The sequence below is a fragment of the Agelaius phoeniceus genome, chromosome 3 (assembly GCF_051311805.1).
Source record: "Agelaius phoeniceus isolate bAgePho1 chromosome 3, bAgePho1.hap1, whole genome shotgun sequence".
NCBI classification, from domain to species: domain Eukaryota; kingdom Metazoa; phylum Chordata; class Aves; order Passeriformes; family Icteridae; genus Agelaius; species Agelaius phoeniceus.
Window position 1 is genome coordinate 57,247,858 of NC_135267.1, and position 16,612 is coordinate 57,264,469.

Here is a 16,612-nt window from a genome sequence, read left to right on the forward strand (position 1 = left end):
TGATCTGCCAATTCTCCAGAGCTGCCCCTGGGTATCTGGATTGAAAGTGCTGCTTTTTGGGCTGCTGTAGTGGCTGGGAGGGGAGACCTGCCCTGCAATGCAAACATTTGTTTAAGTAGTGCTTTTAGCAGTAGATTACATCTCAGCAGAGCCACGAGTACTGATTCTGGCTGCATGAAGGCCTCCCTTGTAGCAATATATCTATTCTGAGTGTAGACATCTCAGTAACATTAATAAATTGTCACTGAGGGGTTTCTATAATATCTCAGTTTCCCACAGCCAGTTCAGCTTCAGAGAGGACTCAGTGAGTTTTTAAAGGGGCAGACTGGAAAATAATCAAAAGGAGGCAGAAGAAGAGCAGGGCTCAATGTAAATATGACAGGGACAAAATAGGGACAGGAAGGGTATCTTTTTGCTGTCTCGGACCCGTTTGTCACTTTTTAGATAAACATGTGACTCTTTCTGAGTGCCGAGGTGCCATTACCCTCCCTCTCTCTAGCTATGTGTGTAACAGGTGGGAAGGGGAAGGATGTGCAGGTGCTGCTCATGGCCCTGCTTGTATCCCCCCAGTTTCATCTAATCTAGAGCTGTCCCTACACACAGCACATCTCTGACTCTCACACTAGGTAACTCTGCTCCTGCTCCTCATCTCCACTGCACGCCGCTTCCTTCACTCCCTGAGCTTGTTCTGGTTCCTCTTTTAAATGCTCTCTCTGAGTTCCCTAGAATTCCCTTTGTTTACCCAGTAACAGAAAACCTCTCCTTTTCCCACAGTGTGGCTGTGATCTTAAATTGTCTCTCCTTTGTTTTTTTTCTTTCACCTTGCAAACAACTCTTGATCTTCCCTTTAAATGCCCAAGATTCTAAACTACTGCAACTCACTCTTCTCACTGCACAAGATGGTAATCCCTCCCAGATTCTGTGGTAGGGGTTTGAAAAGCCTGTTTGTGTCCATGCAGTAGCAAGACAGCATTATGCTTTTGGACTAAAATGGAATGGCATTTTTCTGACAGTCATATCTTAACACAGGGAAAGCCATGAAAATCAGATGTGTGATGCACCCTTTCCCAAGCCAGAAAATATGAGATGCATTAGTTGCATCTTTATAAGCACTTTTGTCCCTCATTGTTTGGAGTTGCATCTGATCCCAAATATAACACTCATTCCGGATGGGAAAAGGTAAAATAAACCCCTGCAACTTCTCATTTTCTCTGGCTACTGATATCATACCTTATACTTCTGCTAGTAGTAATTTTAAACTTATCTGCTCACAGGACAGTGTTCTGGCAAGTTCTTGTTGCTGCTTTTCATGGTGTCACTCAAGCACCCTGGCAACAGCCAGCCTAACAAAGCTCTCTCTGAGGCTCAGCCCGGATTAGCAGCCCAGATTAGCACAGAGGCAGAGTAAAGCAATAAGGAATAAACCCCACCAGGATCTATATTTGGAGTGGAAAAACAGTTAGGCTAACAAGCTGGAAGAGTCAAGCAGGGGACTCCTGGGAACTAAGTGCATTTCTCCACTCAGTTGGAAAAGAATCTTCTTGTGTAAATAACACCAAAACACCTCCTTTCTTACAGAAAGAATGGTGATACAGCAGATGGACAACCCTTTCACAAGAGAACATTACATTGAAGGTGAGAGGGATCTTGACATCTGGAGGCTGGATTTGAATACAGGTCCTTCCAGTATCAGAAGAGCAGTCCAGCCTCTGGTTTTGACCCTCGTTGTGTTGGGTGCATGTCCTTGCAGTTTGGTTAAGGCACTGTGTTAGCCAATTGGGCTGCAGAGAACATCAAGATAACACTGGACACCAGGGATGAAGGACAGAGCGTTTGTCTGCCAGTAACAGTGGAGGCACCAAAGGGTTTAAAATTTGAGACTCATCCTTCCAGTATGAAAAGGCAGCTGAATGTGACTTGGAGGCACTCTGCCATGAATTTAGTTATTTTAAAATTCATGGAGATTTTGAAACATAACACAAACAGTTTAGAAGGATTAAAAAAAAAATTCTAGAGTTAATGGGAACATTCAGTTCAAACAGAAAATCTTAATGATGGAACTTTGGAAGTTTTATAAATGCTTTGAAGTTTCATCTAGGCAGCCAACTCCTGGAACTGTAGGAAATTTCTCCATTAGGTGGGTCACCCCACAGATGCCCACCCAAGCTGGTACTGGTCAGTATCATGGGAAAGACAGGAGACAGGACTTGTAACAATTTGAATAACACCAAAAAGGTAATATATTTTCTGCCAATCCTTTTCCTCTATCCAAAGCAGAAACCAACTAGGAAAATATGTTTAACATCAGACATACTTTTTTCCCTTCATATGAAGAAATCCAGAAGATGAGTGTTTCATTATAAAAATATTTCATACTTAAGAGATACTGTCGCTATGCCCTTGGTTGGGTAGAAGAGTAAACAGTTGCATGAAAGTGAAAGGATTTAAGATGTGTTAAAAGGGAGTTCATTTTAGCTGCACTGTAACTACAATAACATACCTACTCTTTTTCATAGCCATGCCAATCTTGTATGAACACTCTCCCTTCCTGTTACTCTTTCACCTTGCCTGGATAGGAAATCAAATGCAATGGAGATGGGTGAGACCAGGAAAGTCTCAGATTTTATTGAACTTTAAGGGCCTTTGGAGCTAGTGGCTTGCAGAGGTAGCAGTCTGTGGAGGGTTTAATCTCTAGCTCCGTGACTGCCAGTTGAAGGATGAACCATGTGAACAGACATGAATGAAAAAGAACAACTACATTTGACCCCAGTTTTGTCTGTTGCAGTGCAGGAATAATTTGCAGCTTCAACCATATTTGTTTGATTTGTGAGTAGAGAACACGGCATTTTTTGAAAGAAACTCAGTTTTGCTGACTCTTGTGTTTGGAAATTACCTTTTCAGTTACTCAAACAGGAAAGGATAAACGCTGGAAACGTTATTATTAAAACATTAAGCCCCCTCCCTCTCTCCCTCCCCAAAACCCCAGCTCCTAATTCAGCAGAGGTCAAACAATAAAGTTTACAATCATGCACTCCACGCTGCTCAGCACTCCGAGCCAGCACACCAGTGACTGGCCAGATTAACTAATCTTCCTCAGCTTCGTCTTGGGCCCTATAACTACTGCGGCAGGTCATTAACCAGCTGGTGAAGCCCCGGCACATCGTACATTTATTCCCAAACCTTAGCAGCCGTTGTTGAGTCCAGGAGCCTTAAAGAGGTACTTCTGATGTTAGCTGACAGAATGTTAATTTATGCTCGCTGTAATTCAAAGGGATTCCAAGGCAACTGTAAACTAATGAAACCTGAATAACTTTCCTGGAGAAGGTTCCTTATTTAATCAGTTGAACTAAAATGGAAATATGTAAAATGAGCAGTCATTCTTTCTTTTAAAATATAAGGCCTTTTTGTGAAAAGGGAGATAAATGAGAACATGATGTGTTAGATGAATGAGATGTAGAAAAATGTTTGATTAATGCAAAATATTTATTCTCCCCAAGTTCCTTGATTTTTTTTTTTTAACTCTGCTGTTCATCACTGCCAAAAGTAAAAAAGTAAAGAACGCAATGTCTACTAAGTTTGGTAACCTAGCAAAGGTAGTGCTTTCAGCCAGGATTTGCTTTTTCTTTCCTTTTTCTTTTTTTCCCCTCTCTTTCTTTTTTCTTTTTTTTTTTTCCTTTTTAATCTCAAATGAAAGGCTCTCTTTAATCAGATAATTGACCGGCTGGTAATTTTAGCCGTTTGTGACACACCAGTTGGCAGGTACAGTGGTACATAACCATGAGCCTTTTCCTATAGCCCTCCCTCCCTCTGGGACACTCACAGACGTGTCTCTGTCTTATCAGTCCCAGGGGACAATTCCCAAACATTTTGCAATGAAAATGCAAAGAAGGGGCCTTTTCCCTCCCGAAAAGGAGGGCCAGCTGTCAGAGGTAATGACCGCCAGTGGATGCACAGATGGCACTGGAGGTGTTCCCTCAGCCCACAGAGCACCTGGAGAAAGGGGGTGCCCATTGTACAGCTGTTCCTGTAGGGGCCACGCTCTGCCCTGCTCCTGGGGCTCAGGGCCCTTGCCAGGTTGGTGGGGGGCTCAGTGGCAGCAGACACAGATGTCCCCAGAGCATGCCACACTGGCAAGGAAGATATAATCTGAGGGATCGTCCTTTTGATTCACTGTGGGCTTCTTGCTCTTATCCCTTCTCTGCTCTTCATTTTCAGTGGTGGCTGGGAGTGAAATGTACCTTGCTGCATGACTGACAGACCTTCAAGCTTCTCGGCAAACCTTGGGCCTTATTTTGAAAGGCCCCTGAAAGAAAAAGGATTGTGTGCTCTCTGAATGCAGGGCTGCTGAACCGCTGCCAACCCCAGGCTGCTCCATTCAAAGGGCTGAGTGAATAAATGAGAATAACATCCTTGGGGACCTCAGGGATCAGTTTACTCTGAAAATCCTCAGCCTTACAAAGGGTCAGAGTCACAAGGTAAATGAAAATGGCTGGGAGGGGACTTTGATGGCCAAAATACTGTAACTGTAGAAGACTTGAAAGAAAACTCTATTTTTTAAAAAGTGAGAGAAGAGAGGAAGCAAACAGGGGGGAATGTGGCTAGCAGGGGGACTTCAGCCTGCAGCCTCACCAGAAGGGAGAGGCGGGAATGAGAATTGGAGAACAGAAAGAAAAGTCTCCTCTCTCTTAATCAACAGCGATCTTTGAAATACTGCTATGGGCAGTGGCTGTAGCAAGGGAGAGCCTCTCTCCTGCCTGATGCCTCAGTGCAACAAAGGTATTTCCTTTGGGTAATGATAAGCACAGTAGAACAGAGCAGCATTTCACTCACTTGATGAGTAACCAACAGATCTCAAGACAAGGCTGAGCAAATGGCATTAGGGATATGACTGCACCATGTCCTCAAAGAAACTGAAGAAAATTGCACCTAAGTGCAATTCAGATATTTTTGGTGTTTCAGTTAAAAAATGAACATATAAGCTAATGTAGAGACATTTTAAAAGAGCTATTTTGGAAATAGCTTTTCAGTGGTATGGAAGACAAGGATGTGAATGTGTTCACCTACTTTGAGTCTGTTTAAAATTGTTAAAGTCAGTAAGTTGTATAAGACCAGATGCACATTAACATCTTGAGACCATTGGGAATTAGACACCTAAACACTTCAGTCTCTAAATCTCTGGCTCTTGTTGGTCTCTTTTCTTTACCTTTAGTTCTCTGAGCAACTCCATTAATACTGACAGTAGTTAAGTTAAACACAGTCCTAAACATTTGCAGGATCAGGATGTGTGTGAGTTAAAGCAGTCACAGTTTCTTATTAGGTGTTTGTACAGTGCCTGGCATCTGGGCCTCATCTCAGTTTGAGTTAATGCAATTCAAGTCATGGTAATTTAAAAAATAGGTTAAATACTGAATTATAAATATCTTCTGACAGATTATCTACTGCTGGTGAAATATTTTTTCAAGTTCTTAAAGTCGATACTCAGCTGACAAGTGCACAGCTTTGGTCAGACTGCCTCTTTCTCAATGAACATTGCACCTTAACTAAGGGAGAAGTTTTATGTGCGGCTGAACTCATTTGTGCCCTCACATGTCAAACATGATACCTGTAGGCTACTAAGAGACACTTACAGGCATGTCTCCCTCCTCAGCTGTCAGTAAAACTGATATCTACAGATAGATAGTTTCCTTTTGCAAAGTTATTTATTTCTGTAACAGGAGGGAAAAAAGAATATCCTACTGAAAACAGAGAAATTCAAGCTTGTTTGATTTAGACATTCAGATTAAGGTGTATACTCCATGAAAAAGAGTCTTACTTCAACTTCCACCAGGCTTCATGTTGTCATATAGGATCCATGACTTGTAACTGCTGTTTATAACATACTTTTGTTGATAGGCATGTTAGTACCCCATACTGGTCCACAAAATAACAGTGGACAGAGAATATGCAGGATCCTGTTTTGTGTTTCCTACACACCAGCTGCAATATTGTTCCTCTGATCAAAATTCCTCTGCCTTGGGATTCAGATGGGGAAGAACCTGCCAGCCTCAGGCAGTACCATAGACTGTAGTGTTTTTTAGGGTTAAAACAAGAAGGTTTAGTTCACCTGTAGTGTTCACCAGTGAGTAGCTAGACCCTTCATTTGAAAGTATAGATAAAATCTACCTCAAACTGTTTTGTTTTGTGTAGTGGGTTGGTATCAGAGTTGATGGGACTGGAGAGGAAGTAAAATTGCATCCACATGGACAAATGCTAATAGGAAACTTTTTTTCAATCCAGAAATATTTGAGGCTTTTCTAAAGGTTTATTTTTTCTGCATCATTTTTTCTAAGCATAGAGGATTAAATTCTTGTACTCGACAGAAGAGACATCACTGGCTTGTGATCCAGTTTCTGTGTCAAATATTAGAAACATCAAGGGAACACATTTATAACTTCTCTGCACCTTAGTTTCATCTACATAGTGCAGAAACAGAATCACTAGTTTAATCCTATAGGCTGTGCAAAAGAGGTACACATAAACTATAGAAATCTTATTTTGGCAGATAAATTAATGGAGGAAAAAAGGGCTTTGTTACAGAACACACCAGAAGATAGTTCATCGTTTATTTTTAAACAAAAGCAGGTAGTTCGCAAAACTCAAGATGGGCTTTCTAATAGACTGGGTGCTTAATGCAGGATTTGGGCTCTCTTTGTAGATGCTCTGAAGTTCAGTATGGAGCAAAGTCATGCTTCAGCATACCCAGTATGAGGGTATTAATAGATTTTCCTTTTAGCTTGCCACCTGTTTTCCCACAACAGTGGGAGCTTTACTACCTCTGAGATCTCTATCACCTTTGTCAAATTTAGCTGATGTAGGGCAAAGGGCTCAGAAGTTATTGAAGTATCTCATGTTGATATAAGACTCATTTCCTTAGGAAATCAGGCTGAGAAAGCAGTTGGGTTCAGAGTACACTCGAGGCTGTAACATGCCATAATTCACTGTAGCTGTGAGCATCATTGCAGAAATGAACACAAATGCACATGTGTTTCCTAATGCCTACTGGAAGCAATAAGCAGAACCAATAATGTATATGTAATTGTATTTATTTTTCACAAATGTCTTTTAAGAAAGGATTCTCTTAAACCAACAATTTGAGATATTGCCCAAACTGGGATTTATCTCAATTATGTTGTGTATGATTATATGATAGACATTTTTTCTAGGAGAAAAAACTCAAGTTACACATGGAGTTCATTAAAATAGGACTAATGGTTTCAATCATGTTTCTAATAGTGTGGAATAGCTGGTCAGTAATGTGGGCTGCGGATAAGCCGGTGTGATATCTGCTGAAACATATGTGCTTTGCTTCCCTTCCTCATGATGAGCAAACTGTTGCTGAAATGTTTTATTTTTGCAAATGTGAATAAGGAGAAACATGAATGAAGAAAACTATGAATGCATATGAAGAGTAAACACAGTAAGTATATACAAAGCCTTGCTAGAGATGTGTTCAGGTAGGTAGGAGCCAAGAGGCCTGTACCTGCTGTGGAGTGGACAGTTGATATTCCTCAGCAATGCACTCATAGGGAAGGACAGCGTCAGGGCAGTACGAGTCAGATTTTCTTATAAAGAGCCAACTTGTTCTTAGCCTCAAGCTGACAAGAAGCAGAATGGTGCACTTTAACTTACTAATTACATGCCAACATTTTCTTTAATATAATCTTTGTTTTCACAATGTCTACAATCAATTTTTAAAAAGTGTATATCAGGCAAACAGTTTTTGATATTTCACTTTTCTTTGGAGTTGAAGGGGTTTTGTTTGTGTGGGTACAGGGAGCAGCTGCCCCACATACAGTCCCCCTCAGGCTATCTTTTTTTTACCTTGAAAATCTTTGCAAATTACACTCTCCTAGTTTTGGTTTTTCCCCAGCAGCAAAACTTTGGAGTTTCATTCCAAGCAATGTGCTCGGGGCCAGACCAATGCTTTTCATCCAGGGCTGTGGATTTAGCTTCAGCCTTCAGAGGGCAGCCCAGGGCAGCGGACAGCACACTGAAACGTCCTCTTGGGTGAGCTTTGGACCCTCTTGTCATATTTTATTCTCAGCTATTTCCTGGATGGCAGTATTGATTAATGTCATTATTCCCCATGTAGTGTGCCTGGGCAAGGCAATACCTGAGCATGGCTCTCCCTCTGTGGACATAACAGCACAACCAAAATGCAAGGTCATGGCTGTGGTTCTGCTGGACAGGCTCTTGTGGGAGATCTGTAGAAGAGAAAAAAGAAGCCCCTTTGCTATGCTGTATTTCTGTGCAACAGAAACTTATCAATAGACATGGGTACAACACTTCCGTTTTCAGAAGGGAAAACTGCACATCATTTCTCCAAGAATTAATATGAGACTATCTCTCATATTTAAATTTTAATTATGATTAATTCTGCTGGTCTGATGGAGACAGTGAGATCAGTGTGCCTTCCCCAAAACAAAACATGGCTTGTTTAATTTAATTCAAAAATCCAATAAAAATGGTTTAGATAAATGTTGAAAGACCCATTGGCTTCCACCAGGCATACCACATAAACTGTCGGCATCCTATCTACTTTCCTCATCTTGCCTTTGATTCTCTCTTTTCCCTTGCTTTCAACTATCAACTTGCACATAACTCTCTGTTGCCCCAGGCCTACATGTTCTATAGATCAAGTCACTTCTAATAAGAAAAAATAGCTGATTTATAAAAACATTTACCTGGTGGGCACTGGAGGAGGGGGGTGGAGGTGGGTGGAAATCCTACCGAATTTTCTTAGAATAGGATAGAATTATAGCATCTTTGAGGCTGGAAAAGACCTCCAAGATCACTGAACATAACCTTTGACTAAGAACCACCATCTCAACCAAACCACATCACATCCAGTCTTTCTAGAACACTTTCAGAGATGGCGACTCCACAATCTCTCAGGACAGCCTATTCCAATGCTTAATTACCCTTTCGGTGAACCAGCTGTTTCCGAAGTCCAACCTGAGCCTCTCCTCATGCAGCTTGAGGCCATTCCTTCTCATCCCTTCACTTGTTACCTGGGAGAAGAGGCCAACACCCCAGCTGGCTACCCCCTCCTTTCAGGCAGCTGTAGTGAGCGATAAGGTCTCCCCTGAACCTCCTTTCCTCCAGGCCAAACAACCCCAGCTCACTCAGACTCTCCTTATAAGACTTACTCTCCAGACCCTTCTCCAGCTGTGTTGTCCTCTGACATGCTCCAGCACCTTGATTTCTTCCCTGTTTTGAGGGGCCCAAAACTGGATGCAGTACTTGAGGTGCAGCCTCACCAGTGCCAAGTACAGAGGGACAATGACTGCCCCGCTCCTGCTGGCCACACTATTGCTGATACAGGCTGGGATGCCATCGACCTTCTTGGCCCCCCAGGCACACTGCTGGCTCATGTTCAGCCACTGTCAACCAGCACCCCAAGGTTTTTATCCACCACTCTAGTCTGTAGGTCTGCCTGGGATTGTTGGGACCCAAGTGCAAGATCCTTTGCCACCTTATTCTTGATGATACATTTCATTTCCTTGTTACTATGCCTAAAATACAACCTTCACCAAAATTTCTGCAGAAAATGCCCCTCTAACCTAACTGAGGGATTTTACCTCTAGTTGAAATGTTGGCTTCTTTCTGCTCAATCCTTCTCTGCAATTAAGAGTGGTCTTGGAGCTTGCTTCTGGTGGAAAAACTCGGAATTTTGGCTTTTTTTCTGGCTGGCCGTGGCATGCAGGGCAGAGAAAATGCTGGAATGAAAAGATGCTTTTAAATCACTGTTTTTCTTATGTATTGTGAAACCATGGCAGAGCCAGGAGGGAAAAGGAAGGTTTTACAATTGTGAGCGCAGTTCAGGGAAGAAAAACAAGTGTCCTTGAAAATATCTCCTGGGTTTTATTACATGTGTTCATGGATGCCAGCAACTGGGAATGGAACAGCACCAGGGCAACAGGATAGATTTCAAAATATAAAAATTCAGAAGTTCTGTAATACAGTGCTAGAGAAGAATGATAAAAAGGCCTGACTGCACACCTAGCTGTAGCAGAAAAGAATGTAGACAATTCTCTGAGGAACAGGGAAACTGCTTTCCTGTAACAGCCTTGTGCTACTCTCCAGGCTGAAATTTGGCTCCTGGGCTGACCTCCTCCAGATGCTCCACAAGCAGGAAAAAAAAGACTCTCCAAAAAAACAAAAGCCTCAAGGAAGACATTAAGGGAATAGTTTGCCAGTAAAGGAGAATTCTTCATAATTGCCTTCAGTTAGTTACTGTCTTACACTCAAAGCAGGAAAGCTGAGTTCATTTTTAATCCATTTTTAATAGGCAAGACGCACAAGAATGCATGGATTTTTAATTGTTCAATGCATGTACATAAAGAGCACATATTGCACTTAAAAGCCCACATATGCAGAAAAAAGTTACATACCTTTAAAAGCTGCTGCAGCTCTGTATGTTAGATAGAGAAAAGCAAAAATGAGTATTTATTGCACTCATGTTTTACACTGATTCCTATTCCCATATTGCTGCATTATGTTCCCTGTGACATCCTTTACCGCTTTTTAAACTGAAGAAATGTGCCTGCAGAGTCAGGTATCTGTGTCAAACTTCCCCAGCAGTAGGCCAATTACTGGTAGACTAAGATTACAGTGTTAAACTACTCTGCATGACAGTCCAGCACTCAACCTTGGCATGCAATGCTGATCTCTCTCTGCTTGTCCACTCCAGGAGCCTGCAGCGAATCTGCTTCGATGCTCCAGGACCCAGCTCCACACATGCTCAGCAACCATCAACAAAATAAAAGTGGAAGACAAAACTGTTTTGCTACCTACATGTCTGCAATACAGTTTGTATACTTTGCTGGCAGGAAGGCCAAATGATACCTTTCCTTTTAGGACAGAAAAATGAATCATAATTTCTGTCTTAAGAGTAATGTTTTTGTGTCTCTGGATATGTGATCCTTATTCTCTCTGCTATAGACATGATCCAAATGCTTTCTTGCCATTCAGATATATGCAGGATACTCTTAATTTCTCTTTTCTTTACCTCCTTTCCTCTCTCCTCCTTCTTCCTTTCTTCCTTCCTTTTTCTTTCTTCCTCTAACTCTTTTTCTTTCAGGGGATGTGTGTATGCAGTCATTCCCAAGCAAAAGGTGTTTCCTCCTTTTTGTAGAACAGTGGAGAAAATTGTTGCATGAGTGGAAAGTTCCACAGTTAATTTCAAAGCTTTCCATTTTACAATATGGAGTGGGGATTGTTTCCATGCCAATGTCTCAAAATTTTGTCTAAGTGCCATTGTCCTCTGAAGAGAATGCATAGTGCTTTGGGAGCTGAAGATAGGACTAGCTAAAAGAGATCTGGCTTGTAGGGATTCATGGGCACCTTCTGTCTGGGAAGCTACTACAAACTAGACTACATTGTTTTACTGATCTGGAGCTCATTCCTGCTTAAGTCTGGGGTAAAGCAGGAGCACCCTTGGTTAGCTTTGTCACAAACTTAAGACTTAGTCACCAATGTAAGACTGTGGTATGAAGTTCTAAGGACCATAGGATAGAGGCCCTGCAGAGGGAGTACAAGTGGTGGCACGTCTGTCAGACAGCTGAGCAGAGATCTCAGACCATCAGAAGTCTTACTGGTTTCTGCCATAAGCGCAAGGGCAAAGGAGTTTTAAGAAAAGGTCTGAAACCAACTGACTTTGTGGATGTTTAGAGCAAACTCTTCCCAATGTCAGGAGTCACACAGATGTGGTTGCTTACAAATGAAAAAATTCAAAACAGAGAGCTCTCCATGCTGACTCCAAGACAAGTGGGTGTGAAATGAAGCCTGCTAGCTTGTTTGATGAGGCAGAGAGGCAAAGAGAGACAACTGAAACATGACCAAAACAGTGAGGCTGAGAAATGATCTTTGGAGCAGCATTGCCAGTCACTGTGAGCGGGGAAAACTGTGTTTGTCAAGAGAAGCAGAAAGGGTGTGACTTCTGGTCTATGTGGTCAATTGTGCTTTGTTCAGACCAGGACTGAACAAGCTTTTTAATTTACAAGGTACTTGGTTTACTAGACAGAATTATCTATTGTATATATGTTAGAGAAAGATTCCTGAGCCAGTATTTTTTATAAATCCTTCTCTTTTCATACTGTTTTTACTGTGCCCAAAAATGCTCATTGAAAGCAGGATCTCACAGATCTAGTGGATATACAAATATTGATGCCACCTTGTTTCAGCTGCAGGGGATGTAAGAAAACAGCAGACTCCTCATTCAGCTGAGTTCTCATCAGCTTGTTCCTGTCACTGCTGAGCACCAAGGACACCCTGGCAGAGAAAGGTGTCCCCATGAATGGTTCCCCTGGCTGCCTGTGCTGGTGCTCCTTTCATGCTGTCCTCAGAGACTTTGGGTGAGCCAGGGTAGGCTGCTGGTCTGACTAAATCCTTTGTAAGCAGCCAGTCAAGCTGTGGTTGCATGGGCACAAGGGATGAGTTGGGGAGAGAGGATCGGAAGATGGATTTATCCCTTTTGCTGGGTCTTTGTTGGGTGGCCTTTCTTCATCCTGCTTTAAACACTTCTGATAGATTTAAATAATAATGCTGAGATCCCAGAAAATTTTTGGAATGAATTACAGTGACATTCAAAAGAAAATAAAATACCAAAAAATGAACAATTTCCCAAGTTGGACCTTACCTGAGACTTTGTGTGGATGTGATTTTTGTAACTATGTGAATTATGGGTTCTTGGTTTGTTTTGGAATTTTACACCATGTTACACCATAAGCTGTTGCCTAATTTTCTCTCCACCAGCACTGCATAAGCATAATTTTTTTCAAGGCTGCTTTCTCCTGTTGTTAAATAGCCATGCCTACTGACATTCCTACTTTTGCAGATGGGCTAGAAATCTTTACAGAAATGCATTTTTTCTACAATAGCAATATGTCTAAGAATAAATTAATATACCATTCAACCATTCAACCTAAGAAAGATACTAATGCTCTTGTTGAAGGACAAACAGGTACAAAGACATGTCCAGAGATCAACACTGTGCCTGATCTATGTAATATTAATATTATGAAATGAGTTATACAGAAGAAGAACTAATAGTACTGATTAACTCTTAGGTGAAAGACACAGCATGAAGGGCTTAGGCAGGTTACAAAGAAACACTGGGCTGGGCAATAATAATTTAATATGTAAGACAGAAAAAAGAGAGTCTGGTTATTATCGAGGAGAGGATATTGATTTAGGATCATCATCACTTTGGCTGATTACCTCAGTCCTTCTAAAGAAAAGCCAGTGTGTTTATAGAGTAGCTAATTAATTTTTGCCACAGAGCAAGTGTTATAGTTTATTTCTGAGAGTAAGTGTTATAGTTTCCTTCAGTGCCTGACTGGTTGGAAGCTTGATTTGAGTCCTCAGGTTGAGTTTCGCTCGATCTTCTCAAGTCTGGAAGGGCCTGTCTGATTGTGCTGCATGTGACTCAAAGCCAAATTGAGATTAAAGTAAAAAAAATATGCAAGACAAAGGAACAAAAAGAATGTGTGCATTCTGTGGCATTATCTATATTTTGGAGAAATAATTCCTCATTTGTTATATTTTAAATGAGAAAGAGAAATATGTTGTGTGCCTGTGTATGCTAAATTTTATGTGCCTTGAGACAGAGCGGGTAAACACACATGTTGTGGAGTGTTTCTGTTATCTGGAGCTCATGGGCCCCTTATTGCACTCATTTGTTCTGCATGGCAAGGGCTGAGTTCCACAGTTTGCTCTTGGCAGCTGAGAGCTATTATTGGGCTGCAACATCTGTTTCAACAACAGTGGGTCCCTGGTCAGCAAAACTAATTAAAAAAGAAGTGCAAAGTCAAATACCATGACCTATCTGCTGTGTCTACATGTAAACATGGAAACTACTGGAATAATGAAAACTTAGGATAATTTACAAAAAATCTGACAAGTGATGAAATGCCTCAGAACTGTTCTTCATATCAGACACTTATAAACAGCACAGGCAAAGATTAGGATTCGTGCAAGAGCTTAAGCACGTAGGGAACTTTTTATGCACATGGGTATTGGCAGTAAACTCACTGAGGCCACTCAGCTGTGCAGCCCTTCCCACGTGGATGAATATTTACAGAATTGGATTGCAAGCTTCCTCTGTACTCTGCCAGGATTTTCTTAATTGGTAATTGTAGATATGAAGGTGCCTGGGTACACATTTAATGACTCCAAACATGCACGAGATTCCTCCATTTCGCTCTGCTGTCAAAATTTTTGCTGTCAAGAATAAAGTAATTAGTGCTGGTAAGTTCCAGCACATTAAATACTTCCCTCTGACCTAAGAAGGAGGAGAGGAGTCATGTTTATATTGGACTGATGAAATGAGATGACTTCCTTGAAGAAAATGCAGTGGAGAAAGTATTTAGGACAGAAGGCGTAGGAAGTTGTTGGAGCAGGCACTGCTTTGTTGTCAAACTGATGACTGAGTTAGCTCCAAAGCATCCTAATTTTGCTTTTTCCCAGGTTTGCTAATTAATTCCAGATTTTAAAAAATGAACAGAAACTGAAAAGTGGCCAAAACCTCCCTACAGCATATACTCAGATGAAAAAAAGAACGATCCATTTTTAAAATATGGGTAGATTACATGCTAAAATTGGGCTTAAAGGGAGTCTCTTCATATACCCTGCATAAGCTATATGGGATGTGGATGCTGATGAGTGAGTGGAGACAGGAGTACAGTAAATAATGCATTGTGAATCTGCTGCTTTTGCTTTTACACAGCAAATGGACAGAAGGTGACAGATGACCTTTCCCTATCCCATTTTCAAAATATGGACCATAAGCAAGTAACTGTGAGGTTCTTTTTTTCCAGCAAATGAAAAACATACAGAAAGAACTGTAACTCGCAAGGTGACAATTTTTCATTCATACAGTTCCTAAGGCTGCACAACATTTTCCTCTCCAGGTATGAGGGGCAGCTTCAGTCCAGGCTGCCATGAAGATATCAGAGATTAACACTGCCTCAGAGTGTGCTTGTCTATTCACAGTTCTTTTCTCTTTCAAATGTATTCTGAAAATTTCAGCCAACAGGAAAACTTCTAATCTATTCTTGTGTCTGGTTTTAAAATACAAAATTTTGGTTTTATTTAGTGCTTTCCTGACCAAACCTACATTTGTCTATGACTTCCCTTATTCAGGAATAATAGAATTCATTCTTTTCAGGGGCAACAGTGAGATTGAAATAGTGTGCTGAAGATGGTCCACCTGTGTAACCAGTTGCTCTCTGTAATCTGTTCTTTCTTTAGAAATGGTGGGAAGTCAATGTTTCTCTAGAGACTTTTATTGTCAGTCTGTTTATCTGCTAGAACCTCTTCAATATCCATCTTACATGGCTGAGAATTATCTTTACAGGGTGTCAAGATGAATGGTTTGTCAGACCTTCTGTCTGATGATTTTTACATCCCTTTCTCATCTCTCCATAGAATAGTAGGTTAGCAAAAAAGTAAAATATATGCAATATAGTGTTCTGGACTGTCAAACTTGCTACAAAACCAAATTCAGTCATGATACTATATCCTTATAAGCAGTTGAAAACTGCTTGCAATTATTAATGCCACCCCTGTGCCATTAATATTAATGTCATAAGTATCCAAAATAGCATCTAGATAATACTACTGTATTCAGATTATTTGTCAAGAAATATATTTTCCCTAAAGCTAACACTGGTTTTGGTGAGAAAAAAAATATAATATTGCTGTTTTTCTTAGCATCAGTGACAAAACTTGGATTATTCACTGCTAATTCTATCTTTTTTAAACTACACATCCTTGTCTTACCTTGTTAACTAATTTAACTTGCTATCATGCCATAGAGGGCAAGGTGATTCACACTTCATCATTTTTTGAGCTTTTCTAGATTTCTTCATTGGCCCATGCACTCATCCTGATGTTTCTTTGTTGTGCTTCAGATATAGCACCATTATCTGAAAAATAAGTAAATTATTTACTTTTCTAAGATTTTGCCAGAAAAGGCATCTACCAAATGCATTTGTATGGATTCTTAAGAAAACTGAAAGAGCTCAGAAAGGAGACAAAGGAATAGAGAAACCATCAGCATTCATTTTTCTAGAAAAAAGTAGCAAAATTGAGGCCTTGCATGCAATACCAGGAACCTGCTTCACCATTTTTCCTCAGTTATAAAGAGAGCCCAGAACACCCAACAAGGGATGAAGGCACCTCTATGATGTTAATGTTTTCCCAGTATGCTCATCCAGCTGGTGCTGGTCCATAGGTAGGGGTATGAGGTCTTGGAGGGGCTGCCTGGGCCCACACAAGCTCCCCTGGGACCTGCCTGCCTGGGGCTGGCACAGGGCAAGGATGTGGGTGCAGGTACTGCTGGCCATGAGGACTGTGCAGTTTCTTTGGAAGCAGCCATGCTCCTTCCCTTTTATTCCCTTGGTTGTTGCAAGGGAAGCAGGAAGAGCAGATCCCCCCATCTCTCCACTTTAAAGATGCCTTTTTCTCCTACTGTCTCCACCGTCAGAAGGAGCCTGTTCCTAGACCCTCGTCCACAGGAGAGTGGCATCCAGTTTCTGATATGCTGCTGAAAAACTGGAGCCAGCCGTGA

At 41.2% G+C, this 16,612-nt stretch overlaps 1 long non-coding RNA gene across 1 annotated transcript in view; it reads left to right on the forward strand.

Moving 5' to 3' along the window:
- The first annotated feature begins 4,420 nt into the window (after positions 1-4,420).
- The window catches only part of LOC143693711 (uncharacterized), a 31,934-nt gene continuing 19,742 nt past the window's right edge, over positions 4,421-16,612 (forward strand). The window contains exon 1 of the long non-coding RNA XR_013181649.1: positions 4,421-4,475. This is a non-coding gene — a long non-coding RNA (uncharacterized LOC143693711). The remainder of the gene's footprint in view (positions 4,476-16,612) is intronic.